Source organism: Elephas maximus, chromosome 11, assembly GCF_024166365.1.
Source record: "Elephas maximus indicus isolate mEleMax1 chromosome 11, mEleMax1 primary haplotype, whole genome shotgun sequence".
Lineage (NCBI taxonomy): Eukaryota > Metazoa > Chordata > Mammalia > Proboscidea > Elephantidae > Elephas > Elephas maximus.
In genome coordinates this window covers 88,583,684-88,608,388 of record NC_064829.1, presented here as the reverse complement: position 1 = coordinate 88,608,388, position 24,705 = coordinate 88,583,684, and positions in this window count along the sequence as shown.

The following is a 24,705-nucleotide window of genomic DNA, read 5'->3' as shown; positions in this document are numbered from 1 at the left end:
CGCTTGTAAACGACTGCTCCAGCCTCAAAAGACAAGCGAGGCACTTCACTCCTTCTTAAAGGGCAGCATGCCGATTTGGGGGGAGTGTTGCCTGCAATTGATCACGTTTTTAGAGACATCATTTCAGACTCTCTGAAGCTCACCAGGCTCCCAGACACTAAATATTATTCTCCCAATGATACCGATTCCAATGAACATTTCATTCTAGAGTCATTCAGACAAAATTTATACGTCCACGGTTGCTGGAAATAAACAGTATCTTATTCTTGTTCAAATGACCGTAGCCTGAATTCTCAGTCTTGTGAGTTTCAGTATGTTGAGTGAGGGACAGAAGACAGGGATGTGATGGCAATAGAGAAAGGAATGTTGTGCCCCCTGAAGCAGGTGGACAAAGGTAGAGCTATGCCACTTGTTCCCACAAAAAACATCTCTTCTGCCTGTATAGGCAGTGAATACGTCTAACCCAGTGAGAAACATTGTTTGGTATAATAATTCTTACCCCATGTTTTAAGATAATGTGATGGTTAAAGTTATGTGTCAACTTGGCTAGGCCACGATTCTCAGTTGTTTAGCAGATACTGTGTAACCATCCTCCATTTTATGATCTGACATGAGTAGCCCATCTGTTGAAAGGGGAGTTTTCTTGCAGGTGTGGCCTGCATCCAATATATATGGATATTCTGGCAAATCTCACTCTCTGTTGATGCTGTTACCTGCCTCATCATCCTCTGACCACCTGTTCTGGGATGTAAGCCAGCAGCCTGCCACCTGACCTGCAGGTTTTGGGTTCATCAGCCCCTGCAACCAAGTGAGTCTGGAGAAGCATCCAGCCACCACCCGACCCATGGAAGTGGAACTTGCTAGCCTCCACAATTGCATCAGCCATCTCCTTGAAATAAATCTCTCTATATATTTAGAATCTCTGGTGATGCAGTAAAGAGTCCTGGGGGTGCAGTGATTAAATACTCAGCTGCTAACCAAAAAGGCCAACAATTCAGCCACTCCTCGGGAGAAAGATGTGGCAGTCTGCTCTTATAAAAACTACAGCCTTGGAAACCCTACGGGGAAGTTCTACTCTGTCCTAGTGTTGCTATGAGTTGGAATTGACTTGATGACAACAGGTTTTGGTGGCACAGTGTTTAAAGCGTTCAGCTGCTAACTGAAAGATTGGTAGTTCAAACCCACTAGCTGCTCCATGGGAGAAAGATGTGGCAGTCTGCTTCCATAAAGATTTATAGTCTTGGAAACCCTATGGGTCAGTTCTACTCTGTCCCATAGGGTAGCTGTGAATCAGAATCAACTGGATGGCAGTGGGTTTGTTTGGGTTTTTTTAGTATATATATATTTATATATTCACTTCTTAGTCATTGTCTTAGTCATCTAGTGCTGCTATAACAGAAATACCACAAGTGGATGGCTTTAAAAGGAGAAATTTATTTCCTCACAGTAAAGTAGGCTGGAAGTCCAAATCCAGGGTGTCAGCTCCAGGGTAAGGCTTTCTCCCTCTGTCAGCCTTCTCATTAATCTTCCCATGACTAGGGGCATCTCTAAGAAGGGACCCCAGGTCTGCTCCTGGCACTGCTTTCTTGGTAGTTTGAAGTCCCCACTCTCTGCTCACTTCCCTTTCCTTTTTATTTCTTGAGAGATAAAAGGTGGTGCAGACACACCCCAGGAAAACTCCCTTTACATTGGATCAGGGATGTGACCTGGGTAAGGGTGGTGTTACAATTCCTCCCGAATCCTCTTTAACATAAAATTACAATCACAAAATGGAGGGCAACCACACAATACTACGAATCATGGCCTGACCAAGTTGACATATATTTTGGGGGGACACAATTCAATCCATGACAGTCATCTAGTACTGCTATAACAGAAATACCACAAGTGGATGTCTTTAACAAAGAGGTTTATTCTCTCACAGTCCAGTAGGCTAGAATTCCAAATTCAGGGTGCCAGCTTTCTCTCTGTGTTGGCTCTAGAGGAATGTCCTTATCATCAGTCTTCCCTTGGTCCAGGAGCATCTCAGAGCAGGAACCTCAGGTTCAAAGGACGTGCTTTGCTCCCAGCACTGCTTTCTTGGTGGATGAGGTCCCCTTGTCTCTCTGCTCACTTCTCTCTTTTATATCTCAAAAGAGATTGACTAGATTAGATTAGAGATACAATCTAATCTTGTAGATTGAGTCCTGCCTCATTAACATAACTGCCTCTAATCCTGCCTCATTAACATCATAGAGGTAGGATTTATAACACATAGGAAAATCATATGCGATGACAAAATGGTGGGCAATCACACAATACTGGAAATCAGGGCCTGGCCAAATTGAAATACATATCTGGAGAGCACAATTCAATCCATATCAATGAGTTTATGTGGTCTTTCTGTCTCATTTTGTTCTGAGAGCTTGCTTCTGATCTAGAGTGTTGTGTCCAAGTTTCTGTCTTACATCAGATTGGAGGCTATGGCTGACTGACAGTTGCTTTTTTTTGTAAGGCTGTCTTAAAAACTGTTCTTTCCTCATCCAAGAAAAACTGTCTTGTGTCTGTCTTACGATTTAGAAAGCATGCAAGAGATACAGAATATGTCAATCTTAAAATCGAAACCTTTCTAAGTAACTTAAACTAGATATTATGAAATGTGCTTTATTCAAGGAAAAAGGACAATTTTGTCTTAAAGCAAAGCTAGTAGTTCCAGAGTGGGAAAAAGGAGTCATAAGAGAAGCCTAGAAGAAAAAAAAAAGAAGGCTAACCAAGAACTAATGGATTCATTTACAAAACTATTAAAGAGCTTTGGTATTCACTGGGTAGATAAAAGATTGTGATAAAGAGAAAGCAAAACTGCTTTCCAAAAGAATAGTAAAAGGGAAAGAAATTAGTTATTTTTTTGCCTTTCAAAATGCCTAGTCCAACTTAAACATATGTAAATGAATTAGAATGATGTAATCTTGTCTTCTGGAGCCGTGGTAGTGCAGTGGTTAAGAGCTTGACTGCTAACCAAAAGGCTCGGAGTTTGAATCCACCAGCTGCTCCTTAGAAACCCAATGAAGCAGTTCTACTCTCTCCTATAGGGTCGCTGTGAGTCAGAATTGACTCAACAGCCCGGTAATCTTGTCTTCTAGGGAGCCCCGGTAGTACAGTGGTTAAATTGATTGACTGCAAACTGAAAGGTTAGTGGTTTGAAACCACTAGCTGCTCCATGGGAGAAAGATGTGGCAGTTTGCCTCCTTAGAGATTTACAGTCTTGGAAACCCTATGGGGTTGCTATGAGTTGGAATCAACTCCACAGCAGTAGACTTTTAATCTTGTCTTCCACCATGAGTCAAAAGAGAGGAAGGTTGGGTCAGGATCAGGCCTGCCTGGCCCTGAGCCTCTGAGGTGATATAGGTCCAAGAAAGATTTTGAAAGACCACTTCCAACTAGGTGAAGACATTTCTAGACAAAAGAGAAGAAGAAAAATGCTGTCTTATACAAAAATACAAACAATCAAAAAACCCAAACCCTAATCAAAAAACTTCCAACAAAAAAAGCCCTGGCCCAGACGGCTTCACTGCAGAGTTCTACCAAACTTTCAGAAAAGAGTTAACACCACTACTACTGAAGGTATTTCAAAGCATAGAAAAGGACGGAATACTACCCAACTCATTCTATGAAGCCACCATCTCCCTGATACCAAAACCAGGTAAAGACATTACAAAAAAAGAAAATTACAGACCTATATCCCTCATGAACATAGATGCAAAAATCCTCAACAAAATTCTAGCCAATAGAATCCAACAACACATCAAAAAAATAATTCACTCTGATCAAGTGGGATTTATACCAGGTATGCAAGGCTGGTTTAATATCAGAAAAACCATTAATGTAATCCATCACATAAAAAAAACAAAAGACAAAAACCACATGATCTTATCAATTGATGCAGAAAAGGCATTTGACAAAGTCCAACACCCATTTATGATAAAAACTCTTACCAAAATAGGAATTGAAGGAAAATTCCTCAACATAATAAAGGGCATCTATGCAAAGCCAACAGCCAATATCACTCTAAATGGAGAGAACCTGAAAGCATTTCCCTTGAGAACGGGAACCAGACAAGGATGCCCTTTATCACTGCTCTTATTCAACATCGTGCTTGAAGTCCTAGCCAGGGCAATTAGGCTAGACAAAGAAATAAAAGGTATCCGGATTGGCAAGGAGGAAGTAAAGTTATCACTATTTGCAGATGACATGATCTTATACACAGAAAACCCTAAGGAATCCTCCAGAAAACTACTGAAACTAATAGAAGAGTTTGGCAGAGTCTCAGGTTATAAAATAAACATACAAAAATCACTTGGATTCCTCTACATCAACAAAAAGAACACCGAAGAGGAAATAACCAAACCAATACCATTCACAGTAGCCCCCAAGAAGATAAAATACTTAGGAATAAATCTTACCAAGGATGTAAAAGACCTATACAAAGAAAACTACAAAGCTCTACTACAAGAAATTCAAAAGGACATACTTAAGTGGAAAAACATACCTTGCTCATGGATAGGAAGACTTAACATAGTAAAAATGTCTATTCTACCAAAAGCCATCTATGCATATAACGCACTTCCGATCCAAATTCCAATGTCATATTTTAAGGGGATAGAGAAACAAATCACTAATTTCATATGGAAGAGAAAGAAGCCCCGGATAAGCAAAGCATTACTGAAAAAGAAGAAGAAAGTGGGAGGCCTCACTCTACCTGATTTCAGAACCTATTATACAGCCACAGTAGTCAAAACAGCCTGGTACTGGTACAACAACAGGCACATAGACCAATGGAACAGAATTGAGAACCCAGATATAAATCCATCCACGTATGAGCAGCTGATATTTGACAAAGGACCAGTGTCAGTAAATTGGGGAAAAGATAGTCTTTTTAACAAATGGTGCTGGCATAACTGGATATCCATTTGCAAAAGAATGAAACAGGACCCATACCTCACACCATGCATAAAAACTAACTCCAAGTGGATCAAAGACCTAAACATAAAGACTAAAACGATAAAGATCATGGAAGAAAAAATAGGGACAACCCTAGGAGCCCTAATACAAGGCATAAACAGAATACAAAACATTACCAAAAATGATGAAGAGAAACCTGATAACTGGGAGCTCCTAAAAATCAAACATCTATGCTCATCTGAAGACTTCACCAAAAGAGTAAAAAGACCACCTACAGACTGGGAAAGAATTTTCAGCTATGACATCTCAGACCAGCGCCTGATCTCTAAAATCTACATGATTCTGTCAAAACTCAACCACAAAAAGACAAACAACCCAATCAAGAAGTGGGCAAAGGATATGAACACACATTTCACTAAAGAAGATATTCAGGCAGCCAACAGATACATGAGAAAATGCTCTTGATCATTAGCCATTAGAGAAATGCAAATTAAAACTACAATGAGATTCCATCTCACACCAACAAGGCTGGCATTAATCCAAAAAACACAAAATAATAAATGTTGGAGAGGCTGCGGAGAGATTGGAACTCTTATTCACTGCTGGTGGGAATGTAAAATGGTACAACCACTTTGGAAATCTATCTGGCATTATCTTAAACAGTTAGAAATAGAACTACCATACAACCCAGAAATCCCACTCCTCGGAATATACCCTAGAGATACAAGAGCCTTCACACAAACAGATATATGCACACCCATGTTTATTGCAGCTCTGTTTACAATAGCAAAAAGCTGGAAGCAACCAAGGTGCCCATCAACGGATGAATGGGTAAATAAATTGTGGTATATTCACACAATGGAACACTACGCATCGATAAAGAACAGTGACGAATCTCTGAAACATTTCATAACATGGAGGAACCTGGAAGGCATTATGCTGAGCGAAATGAGTCAAAGGCAAAAGGACAAATATTGTATAAGACCACTATTATAAGATCTTGAGAAATAGTAAAAACTGAGAAGAACACATACTTTTGTGGTTACGAAGGGGGGAGGGAGGGAGGGAGGGAGGGAGGGAGAGGGTTTTTTATTGATTAATCAGTAGATAAGAACTGCTTTGGGTGAAGGGAAAGACAACACTCAATACATGAAAGGTCAGCTCAATTGGACTGGACCAAAAGCAAAGAAGTTTCTGGAAAAAAATGAATGCTTCAAAGGTCAGCGGAGCAGGGGCGGGGGTCTGGGGAAAATGGTTTGAGGGGACTTCTATGTCAATTGGCAAAATAATTCTATTATGAAAACATTCTGCATCCCACTTTGAAATGTGGCGTCTGGGGTCTTAAAGGCTAACAAGTGGCCATCAAAGATGCATCAATTGGTCTCAACTCACCTGGAGCAAAGGAAAATGAAGAACACCAAGGTCACACGACAACTAGGAGCCCAAGAGACAGAAAGGGCCACATGAACCAGAGACCTACATCACCCTGAGACCAGAAGAACTAGGTGGTGTCCGGCCACAATCGATGACTGCCCTGACAGGGAGCACAACAGAGAACTCCTGAGGGAACAGGAGATCAGTGGGATGCAGACCCCAAATTCTTATAAAAAGACCATACTTAATGGTCTGACTGAGACTAGAGGAATCCCGGTGGCCATGCTCCCCAGACCTTCTGTCGGCACAGGACAGGAACCATCCCCAAAGACAACTCATCAGACATGAAAGGGACTGGTCAGCTAGGGGGAGAGAGATGCTGATGAAGAGTGAGCTAATTATATCAGGTGGACACTTGAGAGTGTGTTGGCAGCTCTTGCCTGGAGGGGGGATGGGAGGATAGAGAGAGAGGGAAGCTGGCAAAGTTGTCACGAAAGGAGAGACTGAAAGGGCTGACTCAATAGGGGAAGAGCAGGTGGGAGTACGGAGTAAGATGTATGTAAACTTGTATGTGACAGACTGACTGGATTTGTAAACGTTCACTTGAAGCTTGATAAAAGTTAATAAAAAAAAAAAAAAAAAAACCCAAACCTATTGCCGTCAAGTCGATTCTGACGCATACTGACTCTATACGACAGCGTAGAATTTCCCCATAGGGTTTCCAAGAAGCAGCTGGTGGATTCGAACTGCTGACCTCTTCGTTAGCACCCAAGCTCTTAACCACTGCACCGTCAGGGCTTCTGTTTTACTATAGTTATCAGAAATTTGGTGGATTTCAATCATAAAAGAACTTCAGACAAGTTCTCTCTATTGTACAGAACTTGAAGAACCTGAAAGATAGAAATCACAATTAGACACATCTGAAATGGCCTGGGTAAATATTTCCACCCCTAACTAGAGACTTAAGGTTACATCAATATTAATGAATTGGCTAGTTGAGCAGAGACTCTGAGATTTCCAGAGCCAGTCTGATAAAATCTTTTAGGGCTAAAATTAGATTGAGGAAAATATGGAAAATAGTAAAAGTTGAATGAAAACTTAGAATATTTAAACAAACTTTATTTCAACTGTTATGTTTTATGGTATACAGGCTTAAAATAATTTGCAAGACCTTCTAGGTAACTTACTGTACTAAATTCAGTTAATAGATGTTGGTCATAATTTAATATAGTTTTGCTTTTTATGTGTGTGGGGGGGGCTGCTAATGAATGTGTTCACTTTTGACATTTAAAGGTATGTACTGTAAGAGATATGCAACAAAACAGTGTTTAAGAGTGTAACCCGATGAGGGTGGGTCCTGTCCAGTGTAACCCCTCAAGTCAGTTGAGAGACATCAGGCCTTTGAGAAAGACAAAGCAGACTTTATTGCAAGCTGCTCCAGCAAGAAGCTGAGAGACTAAGTCTCAAATCAATCTCCCCTAGGTTGGGGATTCCAAGGTAGTTATAAGGTTCAGGATAGGTAAGTTATGCATAATTCATGAAGCTTCTGAGAATGGGCAGGCAATTCCAAGAACTTATTAACATATGTGGGGGTGCAGTGCAAGCACAGTATCATGGCGGCTATGGGGTGTGTTTTGGGGGGCGTTATGCATGAAGTTCATCTAAGGACGGCTTTGTGGCTTATTGCACAAGTCTGAATGGAGGGGAAACAGAGAAGTGGCCTTGGGCTGCTACACAGGATGCCTTATCAGGAACTAGTTGACCACAGACTCTGGGTGTGATAAATGGAGGGGCAACAGTTTAACCCTGTTGGTTACATTCCCTCCTTTAGTTTTCAGGGTCTTCAATCTTGAAGACAGATCTTTATGTAGGTGGTGGCCTGGACCTCTTAAACGTTTGAGTTTGTGACGGGTGGAAGCATACGCTTGTAGGCTCTGAGGTTTGTTAAGAGGAATGCAGTTGGACGTCTGAAGCATCATGATGTTCAGAGCTGCTAGACAATTTTGAATGAACCTTATAAGACAGTTTAAGAGGCAGGGCAGAAACAGACAGATTAGTAATAGAATTATCAGCAGAGTAACAAGGGGCCAGAGCCAGGAGGAACTGGGAAACAGGGAAGTTATCCACGACCACCAATCAGACGGAATTTCTTCAGCAGTAGGTGGGCAAAGGGGACACGTCCAGCTGGCAACATGTTCTAATTTGTAGAAATTGACTTCTACCTCATGGCTGGTGTTCCAGGTACAGCAGGAGGCGTTGGTTATAGTGCAGATGCCCTCTTCTTTGGCTAAAATATAATCAAGAACAACGCGATTCTCCATGACAACCCCAACCAGGGAATTTAAGGAAGTTTGCTGGGCTTTTGTAGGTTGGCTGACAGTTTTGGAAACGGATGTGAATAGTGCCTGATAAATTCAATAGAGTGTCTCGAAGAGCTGTAAGCTCAGGGAAAATTGTAAGCATTCAAATGATAAACCAACCAGTGCTAGGTTCAGTTATGGGATTACCCCTGATTCCAGATAAGTTCCATCCAGTTCTGTCATAGTCGTTTGAGGATTGGGTTTCTCTTTTTTTTCTCCAGGAGTTAGTAGGTGGTTTCTTTTGCAAAGTGAGGTTATAAGGGGAAGTGATTACCATGGGGAAGGATACTACTCCAAGGGTGTAAGTACCTATCATGGCTGGGGCAAGAAGCATTTGGAAGCAGCTTCTTGTAACAGGGAAGTTTGACTCCTGGATTTAGTATGATTACCACAAAGAAACGAATACCCAGGCCTCACAAAAATGCGAGTATAGCTTGCGACTTTTGAGTTGTTCCTCTCTGAATAAACCAGAGGTTGGCAGTGTCATTGAACCAATTATTCCAGCTTTGTGTTATGCTATAGTTATTGATGACACAACCTAGATAAGTTCCTAGGTGAATAAGACCAGTTAGATTTCACAGGTGTTTCATTCGTTCTGTGAAGGTGGAGTAATTACTCCAACTAAAATTGCCTACAGTGTTCAAATCTATAATCAAATAAAATATGCTTTCAATTTTAACGCAAGGAGTGGTAGCACTTGCTTTCTTGGCTCTTATCTCTAATCCAGGGCTATCTAGAGTGTCATTATATAGGAAGTGGTACCTTCTTTAGGTGTGTAACATCAGGTGTTGGAACTGCTGAAGGGACACAGAGACTTTCTGTGGTGGTGGGCAGAGGCTGACATAAAAAACTGTCAGTGAGATTGCCTCCAGTGGCTATGAATTGGATTAATTTTAGATAAAAAATAGTCTGTTCGTAAGATGCTCATCATGGTGTCAAAACATAGGAAAACACAGAATGATCTGGAGCTATTGTAAAAAGTGAAGGAAAAACAGAATGATTACCAAAATAGCAAAGGCAATTCAAACATTAACAGCACAATCATGATGGAGGGTCTCTGGGATAGGCATTAGCTTTGCTTTGCTTTTTAAACAGATATTTTAAGTCCTGCACAGGCTCATAGGTCCAGTTGTTTTATTGAGGTTATTCTTGTTGCAGAGGATCTTCTGGGGCTGGCGAAGGTTTGAGGCATATATGATGCACCCAAACTTTGATGTTTTCAAGTTTAGTTGCCAAATGGGTGGTTAAAAGAACAGTGTATGGTCCAGTCCACCAGGGTTCAAGGGGCTCTGCTCCTCAGGTGTTCAGCAGAACTTTGTCACCAGGCTGGAATGGGTGAAGCAGGGCATCAACAGGTTACTGCAGATGGCTGAGAGCATACCTGTGACTAGAAGGTAGGACACTAGACACAGACAATAAATATTTCTGGAGAGCGAGCTCCCCTGTGACAGAAACCTGAGTACTGGTTAAAGGCAAGTTATTTTAAACAAATGGTTTTCCATACATAACTTCAAAAGGACTCAATTTGAGTCCACTTCTGGGGCGACCTATACCCACAAGAGGGCTAAGGGCAAGGGTTGAAGACAGGTTATCTTTGCTTCTTGATAGATTTTTGGCAATTTGGTTTTTCAACATGTGGTTCATCTTTTCAACTTTTCTGCTTGACTGTGGTCCTCAGGCCGAGTGTAAGTTCTAGTTGATTCCTAGAAGTTTAGACTTCTTTTGTGATTTGTGAGGTAAAGTGAGATCAGTTGTCACTTCCGATCATTGCAGGCAGGCTGAACCTGGGAATGATTTCATTAAGGAGCCATTTTGTAACTTCTGATGCTTTCACTATTTTACAAAGGAAAGTGCTACCCAGTCAGAGAAGGTGTCAACAAACACCAGCATAAATTTATAATTGCCAAGGGCTCTAAAATTTTGCTGAAGATCATTCAAAAGCTGTTGCAGCAGTACATCGACAGGGATCTGCCAGAAATTCAAGCTGAATTCAGAAGAGGACACGGAACAAGGAGTATCATTGCTGATGTCAGACGGATCCTGGCTGAAAGCAGAGAATACCAAAAAGATGTTTACCTGTATTTCATTGACTCTGCAAAAGCATTCGGCTGTGTGGATGATAACAAATTACGGATAACATTGCAAAAAGAACAAGGAGATACCGTGGGATGAAAAGTCAGGAAAGGTGTGCGTCAGGGTCGTATCCTTTCACCATACTTACTAAGTCTGTATGCTGAGCAAATAATCCGAGAAGCTGAACTGTATGAAGGAGAATGCAGCACCAGAATTGGAGGAAGACTTATTAACAACCTGAGATATGCAGCTAACACAACCTTGCTTGCTGAAAGTGAAGAGGACTTGAAGCACTTATTTAAGAAGATCAAAGACCAAAGTCTTCAGTATGGATTACATTTCAACAAAAAGAAAACAAAAATCCTTACAACTGGATCAATAATCAACATCACAATAAACAGAGAAAATATTGAAGGTGTCAAAGATTTCATTTTATTTGGATCCACAAACAATGCCCATGGAAGCAGCAGTCAAGAAATCAAAGGATGTATTGCACTGGGCAAATCTGCTGCAAAAGACCTCTTTGAAGTGTTAAAAAGCTAAAATGTCACTTTGAGGACTCAGGTAAGCCTGACCCAAGTGATGGTATTTTCCATTGCATCATATGCATGCAAAAGCTGGACAATGAAAAAAGAAGAATGAAGTAGAATTGACACTTTTGAATTATGGTGTTGGCAAAGAATATTGAATATACCACGGACTGCCAGAAGAATGAACAAATCTGTCTTGGAAGAAGTACAGCCAGAATGCTCCTTAGAAGCAAGGATGGTGAGACCTCATCTCATTTACTTTTGACATGTTATCAAGAGGGACAAGTCCCTGGAGAAGGACATTATGCTTGGTAAAGTAGAGAATCAGTGAAAAAGCGGAAGACTCTCAACAAGATGGATTAACACAGTGGCTGCAAAAAATGGGCTCAAACATAGCAACAATTGCAAGGATGTCACAAGACCAGGCAATGTTTCATTCTGTGGTACATACGTTCACCATGAGTTGGAACTGGACTCAACGGCACCTAACAGTAACAACAAGAGGGTCTCTTGGCAAGAAAACTTGCCAGTCTTCTCCTGAACTCTGTCCTTGATATTGGATTTCCAGCAGTAGGAGGCCCAGTTGTCTTGGGGTTGTTTCAGGCACATATTTGCCAGGAATGGGTTGCCAACTGGATTGTTTAATGAAGGTTTTCTCCAATAATGTGTTTAGAGGCCAGATTGTAAAGGGCTTCATGCCCATAATGGGTATAACAATGTGCTTTTCAGAGAAGGGTGTCCATCAAGTGTCCTGCAATCATAAACTTTCCTGCATGGGTACACTTTCATCCAGGAGAATCTATTGTTGTCCCCATTCAGCTGCTTGTTTGGGATCTCTAATAGTGTAGTTTGGAGCTGTTTCTGGAAGTTGTAGAGAAGGGACCAAAGTTAACTGTCTACTAGCCTTTGAACTCACAGTTTGCTTGGCAGTAGCTTTGTCAGCTTTAGCATTGCCTGAGACAGCACTGGAACCCCCTTTTGATGTCTGGGGCAACGCATGACCAAAACTTGTGTGGGCATTTTCACAGCTTCGAATAGGGCTAAAATTTCTGTGGCATATTTAATGTCTTTCAGGGCTGAGGTTAAAAGGCCTCATTCTTTCCAAATGACCCTGTGAGCATGCAGGACTTGGAAGGAATACCTGGAATCTATGTAAACGTTGGCTGTTTTACTGACAGTCATTTGGAGGGTGAGAGCAATCAACTCTGCTTTCTGTGCCAAGGTTCCAGGTGGAAGAGGACAGGCTTTGAGGACATCGGTTGGGGTTACCACTGCATAGCCTGCTCTTTGGGTTCTATTTCTTATGAAGCTACTTCTGCCTGTGTAGAGGGTTAAGTAAGGACTTGAAATGAACTGGCTGGACAAGTCCAGCCAACTGGAATAGACTTCTTCTTCAGTAGTTTGGAGGCAGTCACGACCAGTTCACCTGTGGAGTTTGTTGGTAACAGACTGGCTGCGTTCAGGGTAGAAGTTAATTTGAGCACGATCTCTGGATTGTCCAGGAGCTGGGCTTAGCAGCAGGCCATTCAGCCTCCTGTGAGCCAGATCCCACCTTTCTGCTTCAGTATGGTGAGGACTGCATGAGGCACACAGTCACAGGCTGACCTAAGGTAAACTTTTCAGCTTCAGCTAAAAGGAGGCAAGTTGCTTCTATCGCCCTAAGACAGGCTAGCCATCCCTGAGGGACTGGACCTAGAAGTTTAGAAAAATAAGCAACCAATCTTTCCCGAGGACCCAGCTGTTAAGACCTCTGCTGTGACTCCCCCATTTCACGTATGTACAGTTTAAGGGGCTTTCTGAGGTTCAGAAGTCTGAGTGCCAGGGCACAGTCTAGCTTTTCCTTGATTTTCAAGAAGGCTTGTTGGTGTTTGTCCATTAGAAGGGTTCAGAGTCCTTTCATCAGGTGGCTTTGCAGAGAGGCTTTGTTATTAACCCAAAGTTCAGGATCCAAATCCTGCAAAAGTCAGTCATACCTAGAAAGCCTTGATGTTGCCTCTGGGTGGTCGGGGTGGAGATCTGGAGGATCGCTTGTTTGCGTTCTGGCAGCAGGGCTCACTGATCTTGAGAAATCTGGAAACCTAGGTAAGTTACCTTTTGTTGTGAGATCTGAGCTTTGGCAGTGGATACTCGGTAACTGGTCTGGAATAGAAAGTTCAAAGTTAGAATTGTGTTTTTATCTGAGTCCTCTTTGGTAGGACTGGTGACAAGGAGGTCATCTACATAATGAAGAAGAAGACCCCAAACCATCTGCAGACCACAGAGTTCCTTTGCCAGGGCTGCTCCGAACATGGTGGGACTATTCTTGAACCCTGAGGGAGAACAGTCCAGCAATATTGTTGCCCCCCACCCCCAAAATAGGGTTCCTCCCATTCAAAGGCAAATATTTCCTGTGATTCAGGGGCTAAAGGGATGCAGAAGAAGGCATCCTTCAGGTCCAGGACAGTAAACCAGACATAGTCTGCAGGCAGGGAGGGTAGGAGGGTATAAGGATTTGGGAGCACAGGATGCAGGAATTCAGTTACCTGACTGACTACATGTAAGTCCTGCACAAACCAATATTTTCCTGTTTTTGTCTTCTTTACTGGGAGCACTGGAGTGTTGAATGCTGATTTACACTGGTGGATAAGCCTTGCTTGTAGAAGACCTTTAATTTGAGGTTGTAGCCTAAGCTTAGTTTCTAACCTCAAAAGATATTGTTTAAGACAAGGGGTGTGACTCCAGGTTTAAGCTTTACCTGGGCTGGATCAGAATTTCAAGCTTGGCTTGGCTCCCCGTTAGCCCAGGCTAGTGAGTTGACAGCATTTATAATTTCTTCTGGTATTTCAGGGGAGGGATTCATGGAGCTAGGGGATAAAGCTAACAGGAAGGCCTGGAGCCTCTATCCATTTTTAGGTAGGACCTGTAGGCTGTTTTCCTTCTGAAAAACTGATCTGAGCATAACAGGTCTCATACAAACAGTGGAATAGGAGATTCTGGCACGTATGGGAAGCAATAAGTCAGGGAGGTTTCTCCTATCTGGGACTCCATAGGCTATAAAAACGGTCTTGTAGAAGGCTTTCCTGTTACCTCGATTACTTGTGTAGTTTGGGGAGAATGTAATCCTCTCAGGTGCTTCAAGACAGAATAGGTTGCTCCTGTATCAACTAAAAAATCTCCAAGTTACTTCCCAACTTCAATGTAACCAGGGGCTCGGCGGACGAAGCTTGGAGGTGGGTGGATCCCCCTGGTTCTAATCACTCTGAATCCTCAGGTTGGATAGATTGAAGCATCTTAGGGGTGGCTGGGCTTTGGCTGGGTTTCCGGTTCGGACATTCCCTCTTTCAATGTCCCTCCTCTTTACAATAAGCACACTGATTTCGACCTACCAAAGGAAGGCTCCTTTACAATGCCCAGGGCAATTATCCCTTCAGACAGTTATGTTGGCCTGGTTTGAAAGGCCCCCGAGCCAGAGTAGCCACAAGGAAAGTTGCTTGCTGTTTGAATTTCTGAATTTCTTTCTTTTCCTGTACCTATTCTCTATTAGTATGCACTTTAAAGGCAATTTCAACCAATTGTGCTAGGCTCATGCCTAGATGCCCCTCAGATTTTTGTAACTTCTTCCAAATGTCTGGTGCACTTTGCCTGATAAATACCATATTCACCATTTTTGTATTCTCTGGGTCTACATCTGTATATTGTCAGAATGTGGCAAAAATTCTTTCAAAGAAGTTAGATGGATCCTCAGTTGGTTCTTGACAGACCTCATAGACCTTATTCAAATTCTTTTGTTTTGGGGCACCCCCTTTCAACCCTGGTTAAGCTTACTGTTTCCCAGAGGATCATTGGGTCCCAGCTAGGCTTAGAAGAAGGTGTTGCTAAATCAGGAGCTTGTTGAATAGGGTTGTTGGGCTGATGGAGGTGCTCCACTTCTTCCCTGGCTTTTCCTAAGACTAATCTCCACTCCTCTGGGCTCAAAAAGAATATCCAAGAGCACCTGACAATCAGCCTAGGTAGGGCAATGGGTGGCAAAGACAGAAGCGAAAAGGTCTGCAATACGCTTTAGGTTCTCTCGATAAGGAGGGAGGTTGTTTTTCCAATTGAACAAATCAGATGTAGTGAATGAATGGAGTGTGTACCCAGACTAATTCTGGAGCTTCATTTTCCCCCTGCACCAGTAGGAATTTGCCTTAGTGGATAATGGCCGGCTGCCTGTTGCCCTGTTTTGGGTAGGGAAGTCCACCATCTGAAAGTCAAACCACTTCAAGTGTGCGGTGGGGAAACCATTTCTGAGGTTGGCTCAGCCACCCCAGATGGTTCTGGCAGATATGGATGGGAGTGGGGCTGACAGCAGAGGAAGAGGGGAAAAATCATCTTTCCCTGGGGATCAAAGACTTTTTGTCTCTTTATCTCAGTTTGAACCATAATTTTACATTGCTTTTGAATGTTTTTGTTGTTATACAAGGACATGAAGGCATCAACATACATTTTCTCATCCCATTTACCTTCCTGAATGCAAAATAAATCTAACTGGAGAAGAGTATTGTAATTCAGGGAACGATTTCAAGGCCAACATTCCCCGCCATGCAATAGATATTGTGGCCACGCAACATTGCAGAAAAACTTCATCTTATTTTTTTTTTCATAGGATCATAACTAAAAAAATCCAAATTAACTAGGATATATCCAAGGGGGCTGTGCTTCAGTGCATCTTGTTCATTCCCCATACCTAAGCATAGGCTAAAACCAGAAAATAGAAAAACCACAGGAGTACTAGAACCACAACAACCAAGGTGCAACAGGGATTTCTTATGACCAGAGCAGCACAACTTTCAACTACCCAGATGCTGACAGAAACAGCAGTTCTCTTGGGCTTGCACTTGGCTCTTAAGTCACTTATCCCCCATAAGCTTTTAGGTATTTGTGACACCATTTGTACAGTACTCACCATATCAGGATCCTTACTAAGAGTCCGTTTTTCAGTCTCAAAGAGGTGGGTTGCTGTGGGTCTGGGCCGTGGAACTTGATTCTGCCGTCACCTCCCAGAGAATTTAGCTGGTGCTCACTGAGAAGAGGTGGCTGTACCAACAGCTGGAGGTGATCCCAGGAGCTGGGCAGTTGAAGAGAGAAGCAGAATAAAAGTCCCATCTGGGGTGCCAGGATTTGCAACCCAATGAAGGAGGGTCCTGTCTGGTGCAAGCCCTTGAGTCAATTGAGAGACACTAGGCCTCTTAGAAAGAGAAAGTAGACTTTATTGCAAGCCAGTTAAGCAAGCAGCTCAGAGACTAAGTCTTAAATCAAGCTCCCTGAGGTTGGGGATTCAAGGGTAGTTATAACGTTTGGGATAGCTTGCTTATGAATAATTCATGAAGCTTCTGAGAATAGGCAGGCAATTCCAGGAACTAATCAACGTGTGTGGGGGTGCAGTGTCATGGCAGCTAGTGGGTGTGTTTTTTGGGATGTGAAACATGAAGTTCATTTCAGGATGGCTTTGTGGCTTACTGCACATGTCCAAATGGAGGGGGAACAGGGAAGTGGCCTTGGGCTGCGACACAGGATGCCTTATCAGAAACTAGTTGACCACAGACTCAGGGTGTGATGGATGGGATGGGAACAATTTAGCCCTGTTGGTTACAAGAGTTTATTAAAAACAAATTTGTTTGATAATGGTCAAAAGTTTTATCTATCTGGCTAAAGTTAAGTGGTTTAATTTATGAGATTTTTAGGAGTTTTAATGTTAAATAATGTATAAACCAATGAGTTGGATTTCTCATTGTCAAAATAACAAAAGTTTCTTTGAGCACTGGGTGGAAGGGTTAATTTATTCTTTGTGTAATCCACCTGAAAGTCAGAAGTTCAGCTTCTCATTAGAATAAGAGTCCTGAGTCAAAACCCAAGTGGCATGGCTTAAAAAAAATCTCAGATTTCTACCTTTAAGATCTTTGGTGAAATAACTTAAATATTGTTTCTTGGTAATCTATAAAAAACTCATGACAGCTCTGAAATCTCATGGAAAGACATAAAAATTCTTTTATAAAGAAAACATGCAAAAATGTTTACTTCATATGTTATAAATTACATGGAATGCATTGTCAAAATCAAGAGAAATGCCTGATTCTCCTTGGGTTAAAATTTATGTTAGTATTTCGTTGTACATTTTTGTCTAATATTTGACAACAAACATGTAATAGTATGTCATGATTTTATTAGTTTTTAATTGCAAGCTTGGTCAAAACCTTATTTTTTTATTTACTTATAATCTAGCATCATCAAAGATAATGGTTTGACGGGGGAGTGCACATCATTTACACGAGAAGGTTTTGTTTTTGTTTTTACTATTCAGGTATTAAAGACTTGATAATCTTGGTATATTTCTTGGTATATCCTGATTATATGCTATTATGTCTCGAGATTATTATGTATTATATCTGAAGCTTTTTGAAAATAAGGTCAATCATTAGATTTAGAGATTTAGAGATAGGTTTGTCTAAAGTTTTTTTTTTTTTACGCTGACTTTATTTGGCTTTGCACTACTATTGTAATTGATTTCTATCGGGTCTTTCACTTTTAAGAGTATTTTTATAAATTAATCATGGCCATATTAAGTTTTATTGTCTGCAGATACATTTTTACTTTGCTGGTTTGCTGAAAGCATTTGACCAGAATACATCAATGAAAAGACTCTTTTGGACTCATGAAAAAGACTGTGACTACACTGAGTAAAGATTTCCAGAATACTTACGTAGAAGCTGATGGGTTCACCACTGCTGCTGATCCAAAATCATGCGGAACAGAAATTAACTACGTAAGACTGAGTAAACTAAAGGACTACTATGGGTTTTATGTGGGAATATTGCTGATGTTTCAAGGTACTACTTTCTAGATATAAGAAACCATTTTCCTCCTTTCTCCTAAATTTTCTAACTAATGGGTTTAGATATTTTAACTGTCAAGTTAGAAGTTCCTGTTGGTAAACTTAGCAAAGTTTTAAATATAACCAGAGAAGTATTTTGAGTTATAATTTTACAAAATAGCATGGCATTAGATTTCCTGTCAGCTCCCAAAGAATAGTTTGTGCCTTAATAGATAAATGTTGCTGCGTTTATATTAACACACAATCTGAGGTTTTGCAGAATGTAGTTGCTGCTGAGGCACATGAAAAGGAATTACTGATGCTACTTTATACTTATGTATAAACAAACATCTTATGAGATTTGTTTCCTTTGTTCAAAGACCTTAAGGTCATGGTTTCATTGTTTATTTCAGACAATTCGCCTAATATTATGGTTAGTGTTTCTGTTCTACCTCCTAGTTCACTGTATGGTGTCCGGAATCTTAAAAACAAGATGGTGCTGAACTACCATTATTGAACATTTTTGATCAAAGATTTTATAGCAGGATCATGATCCTAAGGAGGGGATGATGAAAGAGTTGTAATTCTCCTGGAATCCAGATTTCTGGCTTTCATAGAGGTTGGGGTAATCCACACAGGTCATTGACTTTGGGTGTCCTTTCAAACCTTGAGCTTTGAGGAAAAAACTGGTTTCTTAAGCCACTTTTGAGTCAAACAATTGTCCAGATAAACTACCAAGACTATTTTTCTCTGGGCCTTGTGCTTTTTTTGAATAATTCAATCTGTTTCGGGAAACTGACACCAAAGATCAGACTGGTATGTTTGGAGGTATGTTTATGGCAAATCAGTAATTGTTTTAGTTGGTCTTCAAGACAATGTTGTATGAAGTGCCTGACTAAAGTTTGTAATCAAACTATCACCCCTTTGCTATGCAGAAAATTATGTCTTAAAGAAACCATATTCTCAGAGGAGATCAACTCACACCTTGAGGTAGCCTTTTGGGGAACCAAGTAGTTTGTTCAATGATGACTTGCCTTGAACCTACCCTAATTTAAAATCACAGAATCAGGGTGTCTGAGCAGAAAAATACACACTTTTAATAGTGATCAAAGCATTTGTATGAAAATTCATGATCAAAAGAAGGGAATATGTGAGAGCACCCTAAAACTGAGGCATTTTCCTAACTAAAATGGCTGACACAAGGTCTAGCTCAGTCTCCATTTTGTCTTAGGCTCCATTTCTGCTTCTGAGAAAGTGACCCATGGCTGTTAATAGGTAAACCAGGGAGGGGCAGCTTGCCCTTGGGAAAAACACTTAGTATGTTTTAAATAGATTAACCAAACACCCCCAGCATGTAGGGTCCATACTATTGTCTTGCTAATCATGTATTCTCTAGTGAAAACTTGGTTTTTACATGTAAATTTCTCTATACCCTCTGTTTCCTCTAGACGAACTTTGTGCTCCTTATGGGTATATGTTTTTGTGTGGTGGATCCAACTAGTTTAGATGACCCCTTTCCAAATATCAGCAAGTATAAGCGGGCAATCTCTTACTTGGATTCCTGACAAATGGGTTAAGGTTTAGGATTACCTTTAGATATTCATAGTAATTGTGCTAGTAAATATTGAAAAGGTAATGTTAAATTGTTACACATCATAAAACAAGAGACAGGAGAAAAATCATTGGTCCAACATTCAGGGGGGGTTGGTCATTTCTAAGATCTTTAATTCCTACTTATGGTATAGTTGAGTTAGAAGGAAATTTATCAATCATTATGGGACACATGACAACCTTGGTGGCATAGTGGTTAAGAGCTATGGCTGTTAACCAAAAGGTCAGCAGTTTGAATCCTCCAGGTGCTCCTTGGAAACCTTATGAGGCAGTTCTACTCTGTCCTATAGGGTCACTATGAGTCGGAATTGACCCGATGGCATGTTTTGTTTTGTTTTTAAATGGGACACAGAGTAGATGAAGTTGCTAATGGGATGGAAACATAACAGCAATCTCTGACCTCATTAGTCAAGGTGCCATGAGATAAGAGAATAGCCTAAAATTTTTTATTAGCCAAAGAAGGTGCAGTCTGTGTTGTAGCAAATATCTATTGTTGCATTTGGATAAATAACACAGGAGAAGTAGAACAAGATATACATAGAATTAGACAGCAAGCTACTTGGTTACACAGTATAACAGCCTTATAAACACCAGATTTTTTTAGCTGGTTACCATCAGGAATAAGTACGTAGGCTAGATCATTATTGCAAGGAATAGTAATAGCCTTAGTCTGAAAACTGATAGTATTAGGCATAATAAAGCTTATCTTCTATTGTCTTACACACTTAAAAGGCAAGAGAAAGCATTGGGAAAAGGTATATGTACATTGTCTCTGCTCATTTTGACAATCTGATTGATGAGAATGTCACTCTTAGTTAAGGTCCTGGTGAAGAACAAGATGGTATCCGGTGGACAACCAGCACTGAGTTTAAAGAGCCTGTCATGGCTGCCATCTTGAAGCCCAACTAAGTCCAGGTTTTGATCATCAATGTGTAATCTCCAATTTCCAATCAAAACAAGGGGGTGATTTCGGAATTAAAATTGGAGCCATTATTCCCCGTCCTTGAGTATAAAGAATGTGACCTGGAACTGGACTCACAAGGGCTCACAAGGACTCACAAGGCCATATCAACTGGGCCCTGAGTATAAAAACAATAGCTAGGGAAATCTTGGAAACATCTTTTAGGGAAACTTTCACATAAACAAATCTTAGACAAAGCACAAAAGACCCACATATTTTTCATTCTTATATTTTCTATTTTCTACTAAAGTAAATAGTAAGATTTGTTGGACCAATGAAGAGCCTCCTGACTGCCGTTATTGAAATCTGTACCAATGATTATTAAGAAAGACAATTCAAAATGTAGAATCACAGTGATTTAGCGATTTTTAGTCAATCTGTGAAAGGGTGAAGCTTTTAATGATTCTACCCATTTATAATGTTAATATATATTGATGATTCTGTAATGTTCCTTGGACTTGGGCGGACGTAGCTGTGACAGCATGCTTGTTCATTTCCCATTTTTGCTTCTTGGAATATATGTCGAATAAAATCTTTGTTCTTGCTTTACCATAACTTTGTGGTGATTTTACCCTAGGACAAAAAACAGCATGCGGCAAATGACCATTATCTGAGCTTCCATTGGCTCAGGGATAAAACAGGTGCAGACCTGTCAGGATAATGTAGTTCCTGCATCTCCACAGCCTGCAGTGTCCTGTGTCCTCCACCTGAACCTCTACTGAGACAGCTTGAGGAGCTCTTGGAAATATCTTCTTCATCAAATAAGGGAGGGAGTTCCCCCCTTCTTAAAGGGCAGCAGGCAAATTTCTGGGGAATGTTGCCTGTAATTGATCATCAGTGTTTAGAGACAATATTTCAGACTCCATGAAGTTTACCATGCTCCCAGAGTTTAAAAGTATTGTTTCAGATGCTTCTAAAGGTTATAGCTAAGATCATAATTCAAATATGAAAGTCTAAATGCTTTCTCTCCAAATCAGGACCAAGACAAGAGTGGATGCCCACTTTCACCATGGCTATTCAACATGGGGTTAGCACTTTGAATCCACCAGCCACTCGTTGGAAATCTTATGGGGCAGTTCTACTCTGTCCTGTAGGCTCATTATGAGTTAGAATGGACTCAACGGCAACAAATTTTGTATTCAACATTGTGCTAGAAGTTCTACTAACACCAATCAGGCAAGAAAAAGAAGTAAAAGGAATGCAAATCAGAAAGGAAGAAGTAAAACTACTTCAATTCACAGATAGTATGATGTAAATATAGAAAATCCTAGCCTCCGCAAGAAAGCTATGAGAGGTAACAAATGAATTCAGCAGATTTGCTGAGTACAAGATAAACACAAAAAATCAGTTATATGAAAGCTGAACAATGAATAAGGAATACCAAAGAAGAAATGATGCCTTGGAATTATGGTGTTGGTGAAGAATACTGAAATACCATGGACTGTCAGAAGAACAAATTTGTTTTGGAAGAAGTATAGCCAGAATTTTCCTTAGATGTGAGGATGGCGAGACTCCATCTCATGTACTTTAGACATGTTATCAGGAGGAAACAGTCCCTGGAGAAGGACACCATGCTTGGTACAGTAGAGGGTCAGCCAAAAAGAGGAAGACCCTTAACGAGATGGACTGACACAGTGGCTGCAACAATGGGCTCAAATATAACAACATTTTGTTGTATTTAGGGCTGCTATGAGTCAGAACTGACTCGACAACACTTAAAACAACAAAGCCATGGAAGTAAAATTATAATAAACTCTTGACCAGTAAAGCACATATGTAATTTTAAATTTCCTAAATATCTTTATCCTCAGCACTAGTGAGCTAAAATGGACTGGAATTGGCCATTTTGAATCAATCACATGGTCTACTATGCCAGAAATGACAAACTAAAGAGGAATAGCGTTGGATTGTCAAAAAGAACATTTCAAGATCTATCCTGAAATACAATGCTGTTAGTGATAGGATAATATTTTTTTTACTAGGAAGACCTATTGTTCAAATTTATGCACCAACCACTGATGCCAAAGATGAAGGAATTGAGGATTTCTACTTATGCCCCCACGTGTTTGTCAGTTTGTCATAGTGTGGTGGCTTGAATGTTGCTGTGAAGCTGGAAGCTATGCCACTGGTATTCAAACACCAGCAAGGTCACTCATGGACAGGTTTCAGCTGAGCTTTCAGACTAAGACATACTAGGAGGAAGGACCTGGCGGTCTACTTCTGAAAAGAGTTAGCCAGTGAAAACCTTATGAATAGCAGGGAACACTGATATAGTGCCAGAAGATGAGCCTCTCAGGTTGGAAGTCACTGGAAAGAGGACTGGGGAAGAGCTGCCTCCTCAAAGCAGAGTCAAATGTGGATGGAGTTAAGCTTTTGGGACCTTCATTTGCTGATGTGGCATGACTCAAAATGAGAAGAAACAGCTGAAAACATCCATTAATAACCAGCATGTGGAATGTACAATGAATCTAAGAAAATTGGAAATTGTCAAAAATGAAATGCATAAACATCGATATCCTAGGCATCAGTGAGCTGAAATGGACTGGTATTGGCCATTTTGAATCTATGGTCTACCATGCCGTGAATGACAACTTGAAGAATGGTTTTGCAGTCATTGTCGAAAGGAACTTTTCAAGATACACGCCGAAGTACAATGCTGTCAGTGACAGGATAATATCCATACGCCTACAAGAAAGACCAGTTATACGTCTATTACTCAAATTTATGCACCAACCACTAAGGCCAAAGATGAAGAAGTTGAAGATTTTTACCAACTTCTGCAGTCTAAAATTGATCAAACATGCAATCAAGATGGATCGACAATTACTGGCGATTGGAATGCAAAAGTTAGAAACAAAGAACAAGGATTGATAGTCGGAAAATATGGCCTTGGTGATAGAAATGACGCCGGAGATCGCATGATACAATTTTGCAAGACCAATGACTTCTTCGTTGAAAATACCTGTTTCAACAACATAAACGGCAACTATACATGTGGACCTCACCAGATGGAATATGAAGGAATCGAATCAACAACATCTGTGGGGAAATGATGGAAAAGGTCAATATCATCAGTCAGAACAAGACCAGGGGCCGACTGTAGATCAGACCATCAATTGCTCCTATGTAAGTTCAGATTGAAGCTGAAGAAAATTAGAACAAGTCCACGAGAGCCAAAGTACGACCTTGAGTATATCCCACCTGAATTTAGAGACCAGAACTGCATGGTGCCCAGCTACCGTTACTGAACATTTTAATAAAAAATTCTATAGAAGAATTCTGATCAAACAGGGTGAAATGCCGAACAGAATTTTAAATTATCTTGGAATCCAGAAATTCTGGAGCCATTGACCCTGAATGGACCCGACACTATTGCCCTGAGATAATCTTTAAACTTTAAACCAAAAATATCCCCTGAAGTCTTTAAACCAAATGATAGTTTAGCTTAATTATTAAAGAATGTCTGCCTTGGACTCTTTTAAGATCTATCTATATAGGATTAAATTGGCAACAGGAACTCAAAAGTTTAGATAGGAAGCTTAGTGAACAGTGAGGTTATGTTAATAGGGGAAGAACAATTTAGGATAGGAAAATGATAATGGTTGCAAAACTAAAGAATGTATCAGTGTCACTGGACTGTACATACAGAATTTGTTGAATGGGTGTATGCTTTGTTGAGTATAGTATAAACAAAAAAAATTTAAAAAGGAAGAAATACGTCTTATATAAATTATTCTAAAAAATTGGAGGAAAACTTCCCAATTAATTCTATGTGTATGGTATCATTCTTATTTAAGAGTTTTTAAAGAGGAACATAGACCAATACCCTTCAGGAACATAGATGCAAAAATTCTAAACTGCTTTTAGCAAATCAAACTTAAATTATATAAAAAGGATAATGAATCATGACCTAGACTATTATCACAACGAGTTTAACATTCAAAAATCGATCAATATAATTGTCTTAGTCATCTAGTGCTGCTATAGCAGAAATACCACAAATGGATTGCTTTAACAAAGAGAAATTAA